The sequence below is a fragment of the Porites lutea genome, chromosome 12, assembly GCF_958299795.1.
Source record: "Porites lutea chromosome 12, jaPorLute2.1, whole genome shotgun sequence".
Classification (NCBI taxonomy): Eukaryota; Metazoa; Cnidaria; class Anthozoa; order Scleractinia; family Poritidae; genus Porites; species Porites lutea.
This window is the reverse complement of record NC_133212.1, coordinates 10661550-10685390: the sequence shown is the minus strand read 5'-3', so window position 1 is coordinate 10685390 and position 23841 is coordinate 10661550. Positions and strand designations below refer to the sequence as shown.

The following is a 23841-nucleotide window of genomic DNA, read 5'->3' as shown; positions in this document are numbered from 1 at the left end:
CATTTTCTATTCTCCAAAAGTACCACGGAGATGTCGACACGTGACGCACCTTGATATGAAGTGTCTGACCGCAGCATTTCCATTGATAATCCAGTAACCACTCGAACGAAGTTCGTTTAAGGTGAGACCTCTTCCGCTGTGGTGAGTTTTCTCATGGGCGTGACGGAGGACCAGCTCTGTAATATGACCAGTCTTCGGTAAGATGACAGGGTTCTTAAGACTGTCTGAGAGGTTAGCCTTCTTTATCCGTCCTCCGACTCTCAACATTCCGCTGGCATCCAGGTATGGGTCAAGGGCGTTAAGGCTGCTACCTTTCTTCAATACTGTTTTCCTTTCCTTATCATGATGACGATCTTTAGGCACACTTCCGGTCTGGGTTTGGAAATCTTTCAGAATCTTGATTTCTTTATCGAAATAATTCGCTTGCACCAGCTTGAGAATTTCTGTTTCTGCTTGTTCAAGGTCTCTGACCATAAAGGAAGTAGCCGGGCAACCTTCACATTCACGGCTTCGTCCATTAACTTGAGGACCGTCAACAGTTAGAGGTCTCTTGTCTGCTTTACTGGCTCTCATCTTGAGACGTCGTTTGTATTCCATACAAAGCGCAACTGCGCCCTTTAGGACTTGCCACTTGGAGAATCTTTTGAATCTGCTTAACATGTTTTCATGTTCTTCAATCACTGTCGCGTTAGCGGTAACCCTTTTAACGTCAGGAGAATTGTGGTCGACCTCGTTTTCGTATGAGTCTTGTTGAGGCCAGTGATCTTCCGTCTGCCACAAGAAGTCTGGGCCCTTAATCCACTGCGACCTTTGCATAAACTTCTTAGCGTTCATCCCCCTCGATGCTTCATCTGCTGGGTTGGATCCAGACTCCACGTAGCGCCACTGGTCTGGTGAAGTGTGGTCACGGATGAATTGCACTCTATTTGCAACATACACTTGGAATCTTCGAGATTCATTGTTGATGAACCCGAGGACAACCTTACTATCGGTCCAGTAGAAGTCTTGGAGTCCGTCATAGTCTAACTCTTCTTTTAGCATGCTTGCAACCCTTACTGAAACGGTAGCGGCAGTTAGTTCAAGTCTTGGAATAGTGACTGTCTTCAACGGGTGCAACACGAGCTTTCCCCATAACAAGAGAACAATGAATTCTTCCGTTTTCATCAACCAGTCTGAGATAAGAACATTGTCCGTACCCGACTTGAGACGCATCTGACATATTATGTAGCTGAGCAGTGGCAATGCTTCCAAAATCAGGAGGCTGAAAGTTTCTTGGGATGTTCAGCTGCTCTAATAGCGGTAACTGACTTCTCCATCTTCCCCATTTGGCAAGAACTTCTCCCTCGATTGGCTCGTCCCGGTCTTTTCCGTGACAGATGTCTTGAAGTATCTGCTTTCCAACAAGGACGACGGGCGCAATCAGCCCCAGAGGATCAAAGATAGAGCTTATAGTTGCCAGTATACCCCTACGGGTGCACGGCTTGTCCTTCAACTCTATCCTGAATTTGAATGCGTCCGATTCAATGCACCATTCTACACCCAATGCTCTCTCCATTGGTAACTTGTCACTGCCTAGGTCTAGGCCCTTGATCTCCTTTGCTCTGTCTTCAGCAGGTACTGACATCATCACCTTTCTACTGTTGCTGACAAATTTCGTTAGTTTGAACCCTCCCTTTGCACACATCTCTTTAACAGCTTGTACTAGTTCTACAGCGTCCTTCTCTGTCGGTACCGAACTCAGAGCATCATCGACGTAAAAGTTCTTCCTTAATGTTTCGGCAGCTCTTGCACCAAACTCTCTTTCACCGTCTTCGGCTGTACGTTTCAAGGCGGAGTTAGAACACCCTGGAGATGAACCAGCTCCAAAGAGGTGCGCTGTCATGCAGTACTCTTGAGGTTCTTGAGTTAAATCTCCATTTGGCCACCATAAGAAGCGAAGGAAGTTCTGATCTTCCCTTGGAACCTTGACTTGAAAAAACATTTTCTCTATGTCAGCCATGAAGGCTACCTTCTCCTCTCTGAATCTTGTGAGCACCCCAGTGAGCTTGTTTGTTAGATCGGGCCCTTGCAATAGGTGGCCATTCAGCGATTCACCCTGGTAACGAGCTGAACAGTCAAATACTACGCGTATGCTGCCCGGTTTTTTGGGGTGGTAAACCCCGTGGTGAGGTAAGTACCAGGCCTTTCCTTCTTGATGGGGTAGCTCTTCAACCTTGACCTTTCGAGCATATCCCTTCTCTGTGATTTCAGTCATGAATCTGACGTAGTCAGCACGATACCTTGCGTCGCCTTGGAGTCTCTTCTTAAGGCCGTGCAGGCGTTGCTCTGCTTAAGGACGGTTATTGGGTAGCTGTACATTCTTTTCTCTAAAGGGCAGAGGCATCTCGTAATGCATGTCATCTCTATGATGGATTCCATCTTCTACAATCTTCAGGAACTGACGGTCTTCTCTTGATAATGCGACTCCGTGCTCCCTTTCAGCAAAGTCCACCTCAAACATTCGAGAAACCACTTGAGGGGTTAGCCGCTCCTTAATCTCTGTCTTAGCAATGATGTACCCATTCACGTTATCCTCTGTGTTGCTCTTAAGAATCTGAATACGGTTACAGTGTACTTGTTTACTGCTCTTTTGGTTAACAGGACCGTTTACGTGCCATCCCAGTAGTGATCTTACTGCATAGGGTTCATTCTCATTCCCGCAAACAATGTCTCTGGGTCGCACTGCACTAGGGCAATTTAGTCCGATCAGGAGTCCTATTTCTACGTCTTCCATGTAAGGAGGTACGTGTTTCCTAACCATCTCCAAATGTGACCAACCTTGCAGCTCTTCGGGACGAGGAATCTCATCACGATCTGCTGGAATCCGTTGTCTGACGTAGGTTCTCGGTAGGGGTACGATAACGTCGTTTTCTTGAAAGTGGGAAGCCATTAGCCCATCTACCGCTTTAGTATCGACTTCTTGGGTACCATGCATAGTAGTGAGCAAAAGTTTGGTTTCACTTCCTTTAACACCAAGCCTTCTTAACGAGTCTTCCTTAATGAATGTTCCACCACTGGCATTATCAAGGAGGGCGTGAACACATATCTTATTGTTTGGATTGTCCTTGTGGTACAACCATACTGGGATAATACCCATAGCAACTGGTACATCACCGGCATCTGTCACATTGCAAATTGCAGTACACACGTTAACGACTCGCTCTTCCGTTTTCTTTTTACTGGCTTCCGGTTTCTCATGTTGGCCGTTTCCACTTTCCATTTTCACCTCTTCTGATTTCCAACTGTAATCATGGAGTGACGTTGGGTGTTTCTTATTGCAGATCGGACAGGTTCTTTTACTTTTGCAAAGCTTGGCAATGTGTTCACAACTATAGCAACCAAAGCATAAGCCTTTCTGTTTGATAAAGTTTCTCCGCTCCACTAGCGGTTTTTTAAGAAACTCAGCACATTCGTCCAGATGATGCGCCTTAGAGCACAATGTACAGCTGATGGGGTGAGAATTTCCTCCACCTGCATTCTTTCCTGCCAAGCCTGTTGCAAAGTTGGTACCCCTTCCTCTCTTGGGTTTGCGTTCGTTCTGTTTATGGTACTTGTCAACTGCGTTCATCGGTTTACTTATGCCTTCCTCGGAATAGATTGGGTCTGTCGTTAAATCGGCTTACTCTGATACAAATTGGCAAAAGTCATTAAAGCTAGCTGTCTGTCCCTTGACACTCCTAATCCTGCTAACTCTTTCAGTCCACTTACTACGTAGATATCGCGGCAGCCTTTCCCATAACTGGCGCATAACATTGGCCGTGTTCAAGTCGTTCATGTATTGCATGCCTGTCATGGCGTTCCTTGCTTGGTCAAGGACAATAGAAAATTCTTGTAACCCTGTTCCGTCGTTAGGCTTAACAGCGGGCCAGCTCGACAGCTTGGCGATGTATGCACTTGCAATCTTGTATGGGTCACCAAAATGTTTCTTCAAAAGCCGTCTAGCCTCCTTGTACGAATCTTCGCCTTTCATTTGTAAACAACCCTTTATCAGTTCCTTGGCCTTTCCACTAGTGTATTGATCCAAGAAGTACAAGCGCTCATTAGAATCATCTACCTTAGATTCTATGAGAGTTTCGAAGGCTGTTATGAATGCTGGGTATGACATAACATCTCCCGAAAACGTAGGTGGCTTGTGACTAGGTAGGAGACTCCTAGCCTGTTGGGTAACAATCATTTCTGAAAGTTCAGCCTGCTTCCTTTGAATGTCAAGATAGTTTTGATCTAACCCTGTACCTTCCACAGAGCTTGAATCCTTTCCGAAACTGCACGTACATTCCCTTTTAACATGTGGTAGCTTATAATCAGTGGGGGTTTCGTACTTGTCCTTATACTCTTCTTCCTTAATGGGAACACTCTTTGGAACAAAGGGTCGGGCAGTTGGGTTCATACTAGTAGCACTGACTAAAGCTGGGGTGGTTACAGGAGTGGTCGTTGAACCAACAATAGCTGAACTTTGGAACTTCACAGAAGGCACCCTTAGTGTAGCCTGATCGTTAGATTGTACCCCAGGTGAGATGGTAGTAGAAGTGAGTTTAACCTCAACATCTTCCAAGTTTTCATTCATTCCGTCAATAGTTTGTTCCTCCTCGAATTTCTCATGAGTTTTTTCTTCTGCCTTTGCCTCTGCGATTTGCTGCCTAAGTTCAAGCTCTTCAGTAGCCATTTTTAATGCTTGTTTCTCTTTTAGAAATGATGCCTTAACCTCTAACGCTGCAGCTTTAGCTTTCGCTTCAATTAACTTTAACCTAGCAGATGTTACCGAGGAAAGGGAGTGCCTTGAGCGACGAGATGACTTAGATTTCACTGAGTGTGTATCACGTAAACCGCCACGTAGCTTATCTGCATCATCCAAAAAGCCAATAATCCTTTGCTTTAGCTGGAGCACATTGTTATCACGAGTGCCAAACCATTCAAGAGCTAATTTAATTTCATCATCATCATCTAAGGCCTTGAGATATGCGTCATGTGCTTCTTGCACTTTAACAAATAGCTGATCTAAATGAACAACTTCCGTACGCACTTGTTTTTCGTTCTCAAAATCCGTTAACAAAGGTGAGACTAAGTTCATCTGCTTAGTTAAATTAGCAAGTGCAGTTTTCCGATTTTCCTTCAACTTTTGAATCTCAAATTGCCTACCCCTTTCTGTAGGAATCCGTTTTCGCCCGTCCATGAGAGTTTCTTGAGCCAATAAACCGGTCAGCGGCGATATCGCACGAGGTGGTAGATACTTCATATATGATTATTATTATGTACCGTAATATACTTATTATTATATTATTGTACTTTATACAACACCATATATACCCCTAATCAACACCATATACTCCTATACATCACAATACGCCCTATATATCACCATATACCCCTATACAATACTATATACCCCTATATACCCCTATACAACACCATATACCCCCATATACCCCTATACATCACCATATACCCCTATACAACACCATATACCCCTATACAACACCATACACCCCCATACATAACAATACACCACCTATACATCACCATACACACTATACATCACCATATACCCCCATATACCCCTGTACAACACCATATACCCCCATATACACTATACAAAACCATACACCCCCATACATAACCATACACTCCTAAACATCACCATACACCCCGATACATAACCATACACCACCTATACATCACCATACACCCCTATACATCACCATACATCCCTACACATCACCATACACCCCTACACATCACCATACACCCCCATACATAACCATACACCCCTATACATCACCATCACCCATATACATCACCATACATTCCTATACATTCCCATACACTACTATACATCACCAAACACCCCTACACATCACCATACATCCCTATACATCACCATACACCCCCATACATAACCATACACCCCCATACATAACCATACACCCCCATACATAACCATACACCCCTATACATCACCATACACCCCTGTACATCACCATACATCCCTATACATCACCATACACCCCTATACATCACCATACATTCCTACACATCACCATACACCCCTACACATCACCATAGACCCCTACACATCACCATAAATCCCTAGACATCACCATATACCCCTATACATATCAATACACCCTTATACATCACCATACATCCCTATACATTCTCATACACTACTATACATCACCATACACCCCTACACATCACCATACATCCCTATACATCACCATATACCCCTATACATCACAATACACCCTTATACATCACCATACATCCCTATACATTCCCATACACTACTATACATCACCATACACCCCTACACATCACCATACATCCCTATACATCACCATACACCCCTATACATCACCATACATTCCTACACATAACCATACACCCCTACACATCACCATACACCCCTACACATCACCATAAATCCCTATACATGACCATATACCCCTATACATCACAATACACCCTTATACATCACCATACATCTCTATACATTCCCATACACTACTATACATCACCATACACCCCTACACATCACCATACATCCCTATACATCACCATACACCCCTATACATCACCATACATTCCTACACATCACCATACACCCCTACACATCACCATAGACCCCTACACATCACCATAAATCCCTATACATCACCATATACCCCTATACATCACAATACACCCTTATACATCACCATACATCCCTATACATTCTCATACACTACTATACATCACCATACACCCCTACACATCACCATACATCCCTATACATCACCATTTACCCCTATACATCACAATACACCCTTATACATCACTATACATCCCTATACATTCCCATACACTACTATACATCACCATACACCCCTACACATCACCATACATCCCTATACATCACCATACACCCCCATACATAACCATACACCCCCATACATAACCATACACCCCTATACATCACCACACACCCCTATACATCACCATACACCTCCATGCATAACCATACACCCCTATACATCCCCATACACCCCTATAAATCACCATACACCCCTATACATTCCCATACACTCCTACACATCACCATACACCCCTATACATTCCCATACACCCCTACACATCACCATACACCCCTATACATCACCATACACCTCCATACATAACCATACACCCCTATACATCACCATACACCTCCATGCATAACCATACACCCCTATACATCCCCATACACCCCTATAAATCGCCATACACCCCTATACATTCCCATACACCACTATACATCATCATACGCCCCTATACATAACCATACTCTCCATACATAACCATACACCCCTATACATCACCATACACCTCTATACGCGAAGGAAGGGTTTTGGGTTTTGAATAACAGTATCTATTCCCAGGGGGGTACTCCCATATATGTGCTGTATAGGTACGTGCCGCGCAATAGGGTATGGTTTTTGAAGTTTTCGGTCCTTAAATAGGGTATCTTTTTTGACCCTTTTGTTTCTGTGTCCCTTGTGTGGTCCTTAGATAGGGTAGGTTAATTGTATTATCTAATACTGGAGTGTGAAAATGCGCGCCTAAACGAACGGTTTTTTTTTAACTTGATGTATCCGTTTAAGTATTAACAAAATGATTTTGCAATAGAGGTTTAATAGCCGTTAAGCGGGTAAATACACGTAACGCCTCTTCAAGCCACATGTTTGTTTTTTCCTTGAATAGGGTGTCATTTTTCGGCTTTGGGCCTTAAAAAGTGTATCAGTTTTCGCTTTCTTAGTCCTTAACTAGGGTTAGGGTTTACGAAGCTTCGCGGCACACCCCTATCCGAAATTCGCGGGAGTACCCCCCCCCCCGGGATCTATACCTATTCTTTGGTGTTTGCTCATTTATAACACTAATTCAAAATAAGATCATGAGGCTACAGAATCCATGTGGCATTTTAATTATCGATGCTTTTACAGCTGTTTATTGGATAATACCCGACCTGCGATGCCAAAAACGTCTTTGGATTTTGTTTTTCTGCGACGTAAATCACAATCTGAAGAAGCGACGCTTTCTTCGCTTTCTTGCCTTTACATTTTAGCGAACCTCCTGGGAAACGAAAGCCCGTGGTTTGTGATTGGTGGATTTCGATCCGTTTTGTGTATTTATGTGTTTCAAGGCTCGTTGCTTTGTTTTTGAAAAGCACCGTAAGTTTTACCTTAGTTCTAGGTTTTTTTAACTTCTTTATACTGAAACGTGGCAAGTTTTAATTTCAAAGGTGAAATTGTTCCTAAAGAGCTTCCAAATCCAGAGGAAACACAGATACGGAAGGGTGAAAACGAACTGGTTATTAGTTCCCGCTAACATTTACATTTGCTGACAAACACAGTGGATGCTACGGTAACGGTTTGATTGACGTCGCAGAATAATTTGAATTTGGAGCATGCTCAATTTTGTCCAAGATGTCGGCAGACATTATTGACCCCAGTGCTTACGGGTGAGGTTCCTTCCTCTTCCCGACTTATCTAGGAAGATCGGAGGAGACTGTTCGCAGGGTACTAATGTCGTTATTCATGTCGTTATACACGGCATTCATTGAAAACATACTGGTTTTGTTTGGTGTAGTTATAGAGTGGTTTTCGTTTGAGTGTCGTAAAACCAAAACCAAAGTAATTACTCTGGCCAATCACATAGGACACAGACAATACATTGAACCAATCAAAACTCGAAGTAATTACATGTGGCTGACGCAAAGCGCGGGAAAATGCATGCGAGCGCGTCACAATTGACTTTGGTTTTACTTCTGATTGGATGAAAAGGTGGCGCGAATCTTTTAAGCCAATCGCATCGTGTAGAAAGTGCAAAACCAATTACTTTTCGACACTCAAATGAAAACCGCTCTAAGTAATATACACTGTATATCTAGCCGATTTTTTGAAATCCAGCCTAAAGAAATTTCCAGTCAAGTGAGTGAAAAGGCGTCAAAAGGCAGGTTTCTTTATGAAAACACTACGACTTCACTTTGCCGTTGCGCGACTGCGACGAGATGTTAGATTGACCTTTTTAAGCCACTATCAGTTTGGAATTTAAGCAATTAAAGGACTTTTTGCAGACAGCTATTACCACCACGGGGGCAGCCATGCTATACAGGCACACCACTAGTAGCGAGCTTTGACAAGAATTAATGCTATATATGCTTTGCTGAATGTAAGGCATCTAGAAATAAAATGGGACAATGACACACATAAAAAACTATATAGGGTTTTATGGTGATGTGTAGAGACGCGTATGGGAATGTATACGGGTGTATGGGGACGTATAGGGGTGTATGGGGATGTATTGGAGTATATGGTGATGTATAGGGATATATGGTTATGTATAGGGATGTATGGTGATTTGTATGGGTGTATGGGAATGTATGGGGTGTATGGTGATGTATAGGGATGTATGGTGTTGTATAGGGGTGTATTTTGATGTATAAGGGTGTATGGGAATGTATAGGGGTGTATGGGGATGTATAGGAGTATATAGTGATGTATAGGGGTATATGGCGATGTATAGGGGTGTGTGGTGATGTATAGGGGTGTATGGTGATGTATAGGGATATATGGTTATGTATAGGGATGTATGGTGATGTGTATGGGTGTATGGGAATGTATGGGGTGTGTGGTGATGTATAGGGATGCATGGTGTTGTATAGGGGTGTATTTTGATGTATAAGGGTGTATGGGAATGTATAGGGGTGTATGGGGATGTATAGGAGTATATAGTGATGTATAGGGGTATATGGCGATGTATAGGGGTGTGTGGTGATGTATAGGGGTGTATGGTGATGTATAGGGATATATGGTTATGTATAGGGATGTATGGTGATGTGTATGGGTGTATGGGAATGTATGGGGTGTATGGTGATGTATAGGGATGTATGGTGTTGTATAGGGGTGTATTTTGATGTATAAGGGTGTATGGGAATGTATAGGGGTGTATGGGGATGTATAGGAGTATATAGTGATGTATAGGGGTATATGGCGATGTATAGGGGTGTGTGGTGATGTATAGGGGTGTATGGTGATGTATAGGAGTGTATTGCGATGTATAGGGGTGTATGGAAATGTATAGGGGTGTATGGGGATGTATAGGAGAGTATAGTGTTGTATAGGGGTATATAGCGATGTATAGGGGTGTGTGTTGATGTGTAGGGGTGTATGGCTATGTATGGGGCTGTATGGTGATGTATAGGGATATATGGTTATGTATAGGGATGTATGGTGATGTGTATGGGTGTATGGTGATGTATAGGAGTATATGGTGTTGTATAGGGGTATATGACGGTGTATAGGGGTGTATGGTTATGTATGGGGGTGTATGGTGATGTATAGGAGCATATGGTGTTGTATATGGGTATACGGTGTTGTATAGGGATATATGGTGATGTATATGGGTATACGGTGTTGTATAGGGGTGTATGGTGATGTATAGGGGTGTATGGTTATGTATGGTGGTGTATGGTGATGTATAGGAGCATATGGTGTTATATATGGGTATACGGTGTTGTATAGGGATATATGGTGATGTATAGGGGTATATGGTGATGTATAGGGGTGTATGGTTATGTATGGGGGTGTATGGTGATGTATAGGGGCATATGGTGATGTATATGGGTATACGGTGTTGTATAGGGATATATGGTTATGTATAGGAGTGTATGACGATGTATAGGGGTGTATGGTTATGTATGGGGGTGTATGGTGATGTATAGGAGCATATGGTGTTGTATATGGGTATACGGTGTTGTATAGGGATATATGGTGATGTATAGGGGTATATGGTGATGTATAGGGGTGTATGGTTATGTATAGGAGTATATGGTGTTGTATAGGGGTATATGACATATGTATAGGGGTGTATAGTGATGTATGGGGTGTATGGTGATGTATAGGAGCTTATGGTGTTGTATATGGGTATACGGTGTTGTATAGGGATATATGGTGATGTATAGGGGTGTATGGTGATGTATAGGGGTGTATGGTTATGTATGGGGGTGTATGGTGATGTATAGGAGCATATGGTGTTGTATATGGGTATACGGTGTTGTATAGGGATATATGGTGATGTATAGGGGTATATGGTGATGTATAGGGGTGTATGGTTATGTATGGGGGTGTATGGTGATGTATAGGAGCATATGGTGTCGTATATGGGTATACGGTGTTGTATAGGGATATATGGTGATGTATAGGGGTATATGGTGATGTATAGGGGTGTATGGTTATGTATAGGAGTATATGGTGTTGTATAGGGGTATATGACATATGTATAGGGGTGTATGGTGATGTATGGGGTGTATGGTGATGTATAGGAGCATATGATGTTGTATATGGGTATACGGTGTTGTATAGGGATATATAGTGTAATAATAATAATAATATATAATAAGATATAATAAGTATATTACGGTACATAATAATAATCATATATGAAGTACCTACCCACGAGGTGACGAGCAGATTGTATCGAGATCCATATCAACTTCGCGCCAAGTGCAAAGCTTCTCTTCATCAGGGAACTCCGTTTTCCCTTGTAAATCTTCTTCCTTGTCTCCTTCCATGTGATTCGTTTGTAGGTCAAACTGTAATAGCCGTCAATTCGATGTCAATTCCACGTTTTATTCGATCCGATCAACTACGCTCAGCACACCGTTCTAATACAATACCGTGCAAGAAATCCTTACAAACAAGCAAGTGTCTCTATCCGTAACCTTGAAAACTGCTGAAATATCCGTAATGCTTCCGTAATGTTCTATTCCTTCGATGTGAGTCTAGTTAAACGATCCTTATCCGAGAAATAAAGGCGAAAATAACAAGCGATAAAAGCACATGTATGCCGAGGTTTGACCTAGTGTCGAATGACAACACCTCGGCGCAGACTGGGCCTAGTGCACAGGACACCTAGCATTTACAGTTGATTCATCTGCGTATTTAAAAAGAGCGGGAGTGGAACCTAGCTTGATTTCAAGGTCGTTCAGAAACACGTTAAATACGTAGGGGCCGCTCACACTACCCTGCATTGTCCCCTTGTTTAGTCCTTTCCACTCGTGAAGGTGGTTTTTGTGGACTATACGTTGTTGTCTGTTATAAAGAAAACTGTGATACCAGTTGATGATATAGGCATTCAGGGGCAGCAACTTTAGTTTATTAGATAGTAGGTCGTGTCTGACTGAGTCGAACGCTTTGCTGAAGTCCATAGCGTTTACCCGTACTGCCTCACAGTCTGGATTATCTAAGTGTTTGTTGATAAAGTGCTGGATCGTTAACAGTGCACTAGTGCAATTTTCACTTTCACGGTAAGTAAATTGAGTGGTGCTTAGATTTTCCTCCACAGCTTCCTTCACAAAGATGTTATAAACAGCTTCCTCAAACGCTCTGGCTATAACTGGAGTAATATTTATGCCACGGTAGTCAGACTTTTCTTTGGGTATGTCAACCTTGGGTATCGTATTTATATTCGATCTTTTCCATGACATAGGCTTGGTGTGCGTAAGGTGTGCCTAAGGACTGGTGTTAAAATCTCAGCATGTTCCTTCCGAACCCAAAAAGGGATGCCATGAGGACCCGTGGCTGTTCGTTTGATGTTGCAATGTTTTTGTTTCGTTTTTCCGCTAGCCCAAGTCGCAAGGTCGCGTATAGGATTATTTCTTGCGATCTTTTATTTAAGTCAGTTGATGTGTGCTTATATGTTTATGTTTATTGTAGTAACGTCTCCCTTGCGCTTTATCTGTAATGCAAAGTTTTTGTTACCGTACTTGTTAGGTACAATACTTAATTACTGTTTCCTCACGTTTGATATTCTAACACCTGTAATCATTCTTGCTACTTCGGCAGATGAAATTTTTCAATATTTAGTCAGGTACAATGGTACAAGAGAATGCTACTTTAGATATTAAATTGAATACATAGACACATTCTAATCGACGGCAAATCGGTGTTTTATGATAGTCTTTTTGAAGAAGGAATAATCACGCTAGAAAACCTCTTAACTGACACAAATATATTACTAGTCAAGCGGAATCCAAATGTGTTACCTTTTACACCTCTTGAGTGGTTTCAGTTAATTCAAATTTTTGAAGCCCTGCCGACTCAATGGCTAACATCCTTGGCATCTTGCGGACCCATAAGTGGTAAAACATTCATTTTGAATGATCAAATTGAACTCTTCCCTAAAAACCAGGCCGTATAGATCGAAAACGTCTTTTCCAATATTATTTACTTTGAAATTAGAGCAAGAGATGAAACTAGACCTACTTCACAAGCGAGATTGAATAACCAATTCCTGCTATATGCCGTGATTGGCACGATATCTATAAATTGCTTTTTAATGTTGTTATAGACACCAAATCCAGAGAATTCCAGTATAGGATTTTAAACAGATACTTAACAACAAACTATTTTCTTTATTAAATTGGTCTACCGAATTCACCATTATGTTATTCATTATATGTAAATGCTTGGCCGTTATGTAAAAAAGATGACAGTCAACTGAGGACTAATTATCGCCCTGTTTCACTTTTGCATGTTTATCTAAGATCTGTGAGAAAGTAGCTTTTTCTCATCTTTTTCATTTTCTTAACTGGATTGGATTCTTTTATAAGTTACAAAGTGCTTTTCGTCCAGGGAATTCCACTTTAATGCAACTTGTATATATTGTTCACGGAATTTATGAGGCCCTTAAGGAAGGCAGTGAGATGGGGGCAGTTTTCCTTGATATATCCAAAGCTTTTGATAGAGTGTAGCATCAGGGTCTGATAGCAAAGTTGGAGTTGAGGGGAATTTGTTAAACTGGTTTATAAGTTACCTTTCCTGTCGTAAATAAAGAGTGATAATCGAAGGAGTGCACTCTGATTGGCGTAATATCGAGGTTGGTGTCCCCCAGGGATCGGTCTTAGTTCCATTATTGTTTCTCGTTTACATTAATGATCTACCAGCCACAATCTCCTCTCGCTTTTTTTTATTTGCCGATGATTGCTTTTTGCAGGAAAAAGTTCAGTCTCCTTGTGATTGCGCTTCTAAGCTTAATCATGACTCGAATAATCAATTGTTTTTCGGCAAAAAGAGATACACCTTTTCACCCCTCTTTGATTTTGAACAATAGTATCATGAATTGAGGATGTGACAGTTCATGAACATCTTGGTTTGACCTTGTCTTCTTCTAACTTGGCGACCGCATATATTACAAAATTCATCAAAAACTGTCCAAAAAATTAAACTCATAAAGCCATTGAAATACAATTTGAACCGTTATACATTTGAAGTTTTATTCAAATCCTTGGTGCGTTCATCCTTAGAATATGCTGATGGTTTGTGATGGATGTTGTGAATCTGATAGCAATTTGTTAGAAAGCTAACAAATAGAGGGCGCAAGGGTTGTAACCGGTGCTTTTAAAGGGACAAACAGGGTATCTCTATTAAACGATATTTCTTGGGTCGAACTTAGTGTTAGAAAAAAAAATTCATAAACTTACTTTGATGTACAAAATCTTATTTAAGTTAGCCCCGCCTTATTTATGCGATTTATGTCCTAATTTCGTTTGTGAAAGATCTAGTCATAGTCTCTGTTCTGCCAATAATCTCTGCTTACCCTTCGTTCGTACTGAAATACACAAAAAATCTTTTCTCTTTTCATCAATTCAAGAGTGTAACAATCTTCCATTAGAGACACGCAAATTGTCTTCTCCAGGTATCTTCAAGCGCAGCCTTTTAAAATTCCTGCATTTTCCATCCGGGAGCTATTTTTTTTGTATCGGGGATCGTTTAGGGTGAATTTTTCACACTCGTTTGAGACTTAATTTTACTGCCTTAAATTATCACCTGTTTCAGAAAAATTGCTGTCCTCAACCTGCCTGTGCTCTTTGTGATACATCTATTGAAGACGTGAAACATTATTTCCTACACTGTCCAAGTTTTGCTGCTCTGTGTGAAAAGTTGTTTACCTCCGCTGCTCAATTACTTGGAAATAGATGGCATTGTGCCTCAGATAAGAAAAAAATCGATTGGCTTTTAAGTGGTATTTCTACTGCTGATTTTCAAATCAACTGAGGTTGTCCAGTCGTTTATTTCGCTATGAAATCGCTTCTGTTAGTTGCTGGGTGTGTTATTTATTTATATATGTATATAATATATATATTTTGTTTGTTTGTTTGTTTTTTTCTTTTATTCTTTCGCTTTTTCTTGTGTGTGTGTTCGATCGTGAAGTGCATTTGTATTTTTAAAATATTCAAATGTAAACAGCGTAAGCTCTCTAGATGAGCCCTTTGGGCTCTTAGAGCAAATGTTGTAATAAATATTGTTCATAAAAAAAAAACGTTGCTTTACCAAGAGTTTCTGGTCGCACTTTATTACCTGGTGTAATGAACTAAACATAATATTAAGGGACCTTTCAGACAGCGATATACTTTTTCGATTTTGGCAAAGAAAAGAAGATAACTTGTTTATTGATCACATGTTAGTCTCAGCTAAGCAGCATATTTATGAATTGCGTAATAAATGCACTTATCCTTCCTTTACAATTTTTTTTTTAAAATAAAGTCAGGTATGTTCACCAGTTACAAAGCGGAAACTTACGAAATCAAATAACAAAGTTGCCGATCAGAAAAGTAAATGGGAAAATTTTCAGTTATTCTACCGTAGTGGCGAGAATTAAAATACAAAAAAATTTTATTCCTATTTTTGTAATAGTAGTAATAGTACTTGTATATTCTTTTTATCAGCCATTATTACATGTAGGTAGTGTATTTTGCGTATTTGTAGTAGTTCTTTATTGATATAGATGTGGTAGTGTACATGTTATATTAATAATAATAATAAAACAAAACAAAAAAGAATGGAAAACAAAACTACAGAGCAAAAACAGTTTATTAAGGCGAGATTGCAGTACGTTAATCTTAGGTTAAAGCGCATCACGAACCGCCTGATTTGCTTGATTCTGATAATTTTTTTCTCGCTAGGGTTAGCAAGAGCGAAAGTTTAAATAAAAATGATTTCAAGTCACAGCTTTTTCTCATTCACAAACAACAAGCAAACTTGTCAGTGAAAGCCGCCATAACGATTCTGCTCGGGTTAGGGGGCAACATCGAAAAATAACTCCCCGCTCCCGGAACCAATCAGATTGCAGGATTTGGAGAATTCCGCCCTCTTGCCAACTAAAAAAAAGGATTTATTTTGGAAGGTGAAATATCTCTTTTCATTATAAATACACTGAAAAACTCGCGTTGAAAACCGCAAACATGGCCTCAAAGCCTAATCACGTTGTCTCCAGCCATTTGCTGTTACAGGTTTTTGCCAAAAAATTCGAGGAAAATCTAATATCCAATAAACATAAACATCCTCTAGTTAGAATTTAGATAAATTCACCTAAATGGTAGTGCTTTGAAAAAACAGTTAGGAAGCTCGTTTTTTCTCGCGTTTACTTTGACAAAAATATGTTTTAATACAGGAGAAACAGTAAAGTAAAGGAAGCTAAAAGAAGTACAGTGGAAGCTCTCGTAAGTGGACACCCTCGGGACATAAAAAGGGTGTCCTTAACTGGAGCTGGCCGCTTACGGGAAATCAATGGAAAAATACAGAGTTCGTATATGAGTTGTGGAAAACGGGGTTTTGTGAAGGCGGCCGTCAGTAGAGCTGTCCGGTTACCAGAGTGTCCGTTAGGTTTCTAGAATGTCCCGCGATACGTTTTCCAGAAACATAACACTTAAGTTCTGAAAAACACTTTTTTTGCGAATTCAACATAACACACTTGATGTGAGGTCCCTCGGGAATCCAGAGAGTCCTTGCGTTTCCGGAGACAAAGTCTTTTGTTTACTCGTCGACTTTCACTTCAACAGCGACAACGAATAAAGAACAAATCAAAACAAACTGACAGTGTCTTTCCCGCCTTCTCTCACGTTACTTTCCACTTTGCTTTGATCACGTGATGTTGTATCTCTGGTGGGGTACAATAGACCGGGCTTTAGGATTGATGGTATGGAAGCAACGTCGCGTGGTGATTTAGTGCGGCAAACAAGTGATACGGCTTGCCAATACGCGTAATTGCGGTCGAGTTTGTTTATTCTATCAAAAAGAGACGACGATTTTTAGTCATGCAAAAAGAACAGTTCGAGTTTTGAGAAGATTTACACAATAATTGTTTGCTGTGAGGACATCTTCGGTCGCTACTGCAACCAAAAAAGAAACAATGATCACTTCCACCCATAACTTGCTATCATCGTTTTCACGAGGAAAAGTTATTCATTTTCTGTTGTCTAGAAAATGCAAACTCGACCGCGATTTCTTGCATTTGGAATTGCGATTTCTTGTAGATGTAATTGTGCCTATAACAAGAACTGTTTTTAAACCCATGTTGAGAAAAAAAGGGAAGTCAAAATTCCACTTGCAGAACTGGAGTATTGGATACGATGGAACAAAAACCCTCCCCAGGAAATGGTCTGAGAAATGAAAATCGAGACGTTGAATTCAGTCATTCTGGTCGAGGGATTAACATGAAGCAATTCTATGCTGAATTAAAATAATCTTTTACTGATATGAGGAGCGATTTATTAATAAATGAGTAACCCACATTTGACATTTAGCAAGACACCATTTGCAGGAGCACGATATGTGACAAATGGATCGCTGTCAATTTAATATAGAAAGCTTCAAGCTGACTTGTTTTAAAAACTCTTTCCAAAGGCGTTTCAGCTAGTACTGGAGCCCTCATCATATACTTATTGCTGAATTTAAGTTTTTGTATTTATTGAGTTTTGGCAGGTGTACGTCAAGAGTTGCTTAACGCTGCTGCACGTAATTTTAGTTTCCTGCTCTCTGTTTAAGCAATGTCAAGTACCTCAATAAATCAAAACTTATCGTATGCGCTGATCAGGTCCCAGTTTTTCGAAAGATGAAAAGCGCTGTCAGATTGATTCAATAGATAGCGCAATTGGTTTCTCTTATACTTATCCACTTGATCGCGATTTATCCCTTGGATAGCGCTATCCTGTGTTTGAACAACCCGAGGCAGCTGCAGGGCTGATAATGCAAAATAGGCCGGCTAGAAGTCATTTGACAGGCCGTTTTTCAATTTTCCCGTGTAGTGAGAAAAATGTGTCCGTATATACCATTGTGGTTTTACCGATTGCCGAAATTTCGTGATTTCCATTCGCGCCGTTAGTTTGGTGCGTGAAATACACAATTTACAGATATCTAGCAATACGTCTTTTCTGGTTATCGAAGACTTTTCTAATAAGACTATTGATGTAGCTATTTTTGAAAATTTTTGAAGACAATCCAGATTTCAAGTTAAAGGCCTTTATTTCGCTTTGCTGCTTTCGAAAGCCATTTTTTTATTCAAAGGGTTTATTTTGTGATCTGGTGGATGGTTTCCCCCGGATCACCCTGACCTTGACGTTTTGATGTATGCCAATAGTCTTCTGTTGCATGATTTGTTGATGGCATGTTTTGGGTGTTCGACACGCCACGTTTTGTGAAAAAAAGGTTTCGTTCTTCTCATGTGCAGACAATGGAGGCTCGGTTGCTCGAGGTAAGGTGTCGTTTCTCAGTATTATTCTTTGTCCTGTATACATGAAATCAAATGTTTAATTTTGGTAAAGATTTGCTTTCATTTTACTTTCGATTTCGGCACAAAGTTCATCTTTTTAGGTAATGATGAGTTCAAAAAACGGTCTCTTCTGCTCCAGAGTAGAACATGTAGTTGTAAACATTCCATGGAGCAAAAAATTCTGCTTAAGTAAACTGGAAAACTCTGTCAATTCCTTTTCCTACATTCAAAACATCAACCTTAGGATTTTGTCGATTTTTGAAAGGTTGTTACTCTAAAAAAAATTTGCAAAACACCGAGCTCGTGCATTATTCATTCGGAATATCGCTGACTTATTTAAAATAAATTATTCTTTGCAATGAAGGTGAAATATAGGATAATGCCTGAGTTGCGACGCCTTCTTTAAAATAATGACGAGCGCGAGGTTATTATTTTTTGGGAAGGCCGAGTGAGCGAGGGCATTATCCGATTTAATGCACCATTCTTTTGTTTTGAAACCGGCAGGTCATTATTGTGGTCACTGAAGTGGGACAGTAGGCTATTATTCGTAATAATGACCTCCTGTTCCGCCTCAGTGACCTCCCTTTCCATTTATTGAAAATAATAACCTGTCCAAAACAATGGAAAAGTGTATTAATAGAGGCAGACTATTTAAAGAGCTGCGAAGGGCTGATGTAAACATTCATAAGGCCACAATTCAGCGAGATTGAAGTGAATAATTGTTTTAGTATACAGCTATTTCTTGAAAGGTTGTCCAAAAACTGTGCACGCGGCAACCCCGAAAGGTAATATGGGATATGATCATTACAGTGTTCCTGACATTGTAGCTGTCGAACCTATTTTTGTTTCTTTCCTTTAGCACTCGCAAACATACGTCCATGGCCCCTCTTGCCATTCTTTGAAATTTCTTTGAAAAACAGTGAACTGAAAACCACCTACGATACCTTTCGGGATTGTCGCGTGCACTTTTTCCGGACGACAGTGATATCCTGCACTATTCACTTCGGTGAATATTTGTTATATATACACAAAGTGATCTCAACAGTATCAGATAGGAAACCATTAAAAAAGATTACATTGATTGATTTATTCATGCATGAACATTCAGGGGCACCCAACGAGAATATAGCTCAAAACCACCTAAACATAGCATTGTTGAACGTATTTTAGTATTTAAACGGTAGGTATATTTTTGTCCGCTAAAAATTTTTCATCTGTTCGGATTTCCTATACTGAAAGTCTGGTGATCCGAAAATTATCGGGATCAAAACCTACCTTTTCGAAAATTTCAGCCAGAAAAAAGGCTCTCGAAAATTCTAGGTGACTTTTTTAGGGTAAAAATCCGTTAAAAATGGGCAATTATATCATTTTTCAGATGTTCGAAAATCCTAGGAGAGGCAGGCAAGCAAGAAATTTTACAACAAATGCTCCTAAAATTCTAGATCTCAAATCGTCTTCCGAACAGATATTTTCCAAAAATTGACGTTGGGTGCCCCCGAACATTTTGCCGTTAACATACCCAAAAGTTCAATCTTTACAGTATCTTCAAACAAGGGAAATCATAGTTTCAATCTCGTTGTAACCTGTAGCATTAATAGTGCAAAAGTAATCGTCAGACGCTTAAATTACCACCTCATCTAAGAAGAAATGTAAGCTTTATATGCTTCTGTCAACTCACTAATGAAAATGGTTTATTTTGTCGCTTCTTTTAAGTGCTGACAACGGTGGCTCCGATTGAGGTTAGCGTTATCTGTAATGTTCTTTACCTTGTGTTTTTGCTGGTACATTCAGTTTTCGAAAATCAGAGTTGCTTTCATCTTTTTTCTTCATAAATTAACTTGGATTTCTGGGCAAAATCTCTAGTTAACTTCGAGCGTAAAAGTCAGTTACAGTAAATGTCTTCACAATAATTCAAGTTTTTTTAAGACTTTAAAGTAACATAAGGGCAAGGATTTTCTTGAATGTTCAAAAAGTTCTTAACCTAAAACGTTAGCAAAACATTGAGTTCACGAGAGCCATTTTATTTTGCTTTATATTTTCCGTAGTCCGAGATAGCGAACCAATAAGTGCGTACATAATAAAGCTAGACTTTAATCCTTTTTACACCGCCTAAAAGCCGGCGCTTTTCGCTACCAGTGGGCTATAACATATACCCTAGTAGTAGCTCAACCAATCAGAACGAAGCATTGATAATAGACCATTAGTTGGATTTTACTAATGCCTCATATGCCATGCTTTCCAAATATGGTCAGTTTACGCGTCAAGTTAAGACGAGAAGCGAACCAAAATTTTGCAGAGGAAGGGCGGAATGGCGACCGAAGAACATTGTTTTAATCATTACAACGCCAGAAAATGCAATTTCATCGGAAGGCCAAAGAGGCACGGAGCATGATCGCTAAGCGAATCAAAACTCTAGAATTTCGATATCCAAAATAGCGAACCAATCAGATTCCTTAAAACACCAAGATCAATGAGTGTTTAGTATTCTAGGGTTTTATGTTCCAAAACTAACCAAGATAGTTATCAATTCAGTGATTATTTAGAGGGTGATTTCGATATTTAAATAATTAAAGCTGAGTGACTCTTTTTTGCGGAGCTCTCGCGCGAAGAGCGCGCAGCGGAGCACCATGGGTAAGAAAAATGTGGTAAACTACCCATCCGAGAAAATTTGATAATCACGTCGCCGTACACCGACGGACCGACCGCCCGAGAGTCCGTCCGTCCGCACGACAGGCATACCAATGTAAAATAATTCAATCAACAGGTATGGCAACCGAAAAGCAACTCAATGTTTTATTTGGAAAGAAATCGCATGGCCGCCCGGACTTTAAGAAAGAAAAAGCAACAACAAAGTAGTGTCTTTTTCGACGTTATTTTTGATGTTTACACTCACCTGGATAACAGAGAAAGAGCTTGAGCGAGTGATTGAAAACAGAAGAGACGAATTTTGTAGGAAGAAAAACAAGAAAATTTAAAGCGGCGGTGAGACAATGAGAAGTGCTAGCGGCCAGCAAGGTGAAAATGAGGGGCAGTGAAAAATAAAAGCGAACATGAACACAGGGGACAAAATATTGGGTAAACACATACGATAATTCCTCCATAAAAATAATGTGTAACTAGGAAGTTTGACGATTTAGTCCTACAAAACAGCGTTGTAGTTGTGCTAAAGAACGCCCAAGAAAAACAAAAAGTGTGCTGTAAAACGAACAAATTTGTGTTTTTGCTAATTAGAAAAAAAAGCGGGTGTACTTGCAATTTGTTTTTTTGCTAATTAGATCTATTGATCTTGATGCCATTTTCATTGCCGTCCCCGTTTAGCATTACACGATTTAATTTTGTTTGTTTATAAGTATTATTAACCAGAGCTTCGCTTTTAGCTCTGGCTAAATCTATATATTATTGTAAAAGTTTTGTTATGTTCTTCCGAAAATATAACAACACTTTCTGTTAATTTTATGAAGTGTTTATTAGACTGATAACAGATTTAACACTGTTATCATGCACATTGCATATTCATATCTTGTTGATCTTAAACTCCTCGAGCTGTACAGCAGTAAGGGAAAGCGAAGAACTAATACAGAATTATGTTTTTCGTGATACCTTTATGTTTACAAAATAAGAAAAGAAAACATGTCTTAAGAGTTTACGAACGTTCGTATCTACAAATGAAATAGTAGCAAACGTGAAAATGATGTGAGATATGCTGTATGTTTGCAGTGAAATCGAGACGTGAGCTACCTGAAAATCAAGGTGTTGCCTTAAAGCCAAGGAAAAATTGGATGCTTGTTTCTTAGAATAGATTTGAGATCAGGATTAATTCTTGAAACTTGTAATAGACCAAGGTTTCTTTCAGCAGTAATTTTGCCCTGGAGATATAGGATTCAGTTGACTAGTCACAGATATATAACCTGTCAAAAGTTTTATTTAAGGTACAGAAAAACTGGCAACAAAAAACGTGCAACTTGTCTTGCAACATTGCTGCTAAACGAGTTGAATAGCGATGTTGCGCGGCTTACCACTCATGTTCAAACATGTTAACAACCTGATTTGTTACAAGACAGGTTTAATGTGGGTGGTAAAACGCCCAACATCGCTATTCAACTCGTTTTGCAGCAGTGTTGCAAGACAAGTTGCACGTTTTTTGTTGCCCGTTTTTCCGTACCTTAAGGTAGCCTCCACATTGTCGGATAGAACGTTAGCCCGACGTCGCCTTGACACAGTTGTCAGTTATAACACTTTGGTACTTTCTGTACAGCCAATTGCCTGACTCATTGCTTGGATTATGCTAGAGAAAGTGAAATTGCCAACGGGGAATTCCAATACTTCAGTGGGTCGTTTTCGGTTAGAATGTGCCACATATCGTGAAATTCTAAACACAATTAGCCACAGGGCTTATATCTTTCTTAGGCCGTTTCTGAAGAGCTTATATTCGAAGGTTCATGTTATAGAAACGAAATCCCATAAAGTTTATAATCAGCAGGAAATTTGTGATGATGATAAAATTCGTGACAACGAAACAAACAAATCTTACACATTAATTTAATGGATTTAACAACATCACATATCATATTTTATACCGATAAGTCCAAGTTCGCTCCAACGCATTTACATTGTTCTCTGTCGATAATAGATCATATATATGGAATTCTGAATTGCGATAAAAGCCTGTCAGCCGCCACACATATTCCACATGATTTACCATAATCTTCTGATCAATAACATCGAAAAGTGTGACGTTTTGATTATTTTAGATAGGCCCTGGAAAACAACACTAGTAGTGCAGGAGGTGCTATTTCACATGCAGAAAAAAGAGATCAAGAGGCTTTAACTTGGCGAGAAAGTGCTCCATTTACAGAGACTGAAAAGAAGTGATTAAATTAATTAAATCGACAAACTCTTTTCACTCGACCTTTAAAAGTCACGACCCGTTGTGTTTTCGTGTTCTAAGGGGCAAAATGGTAGAGGTAGACAGCAGAGTGGAAACAGAAAGGCGCGATCTATGAACAACGTACAGTTAATCCTTCATATAACGAAGGGTCGAAGGACTGGCAAAATATGTTCGCTGCAACAACGGTTTGTTATATCGAGGTTTTATTATATATATTTTACTATTACTGGGGTGAAAAATAACATTCGTTATGAGTCAGGCAGCTGGCTGTACAGGAAGTACCAAATCTTAAAACTGACAACTGTTTCAAAGCAACATCGGGCTAATGTTTTGTCCGCCAATTTGGAGGCTAC

At 40.0% G+C, this 23841-nt stretch overlaps 1 protein-coding gene across 2 annotated transcripts in view; it reads left to right on the top strand.

Annotated features, from left to right (window-relative positions):
- The window catches only part of LOC140921321 (uncharacterized), a 51537-nt gene that overhangs the window by 5805 nt on the left and 21891 nt on the right, over window positions 1-23841 (top strand). The gene's annotated exons all lie outside the window — the stretch shown is intronic.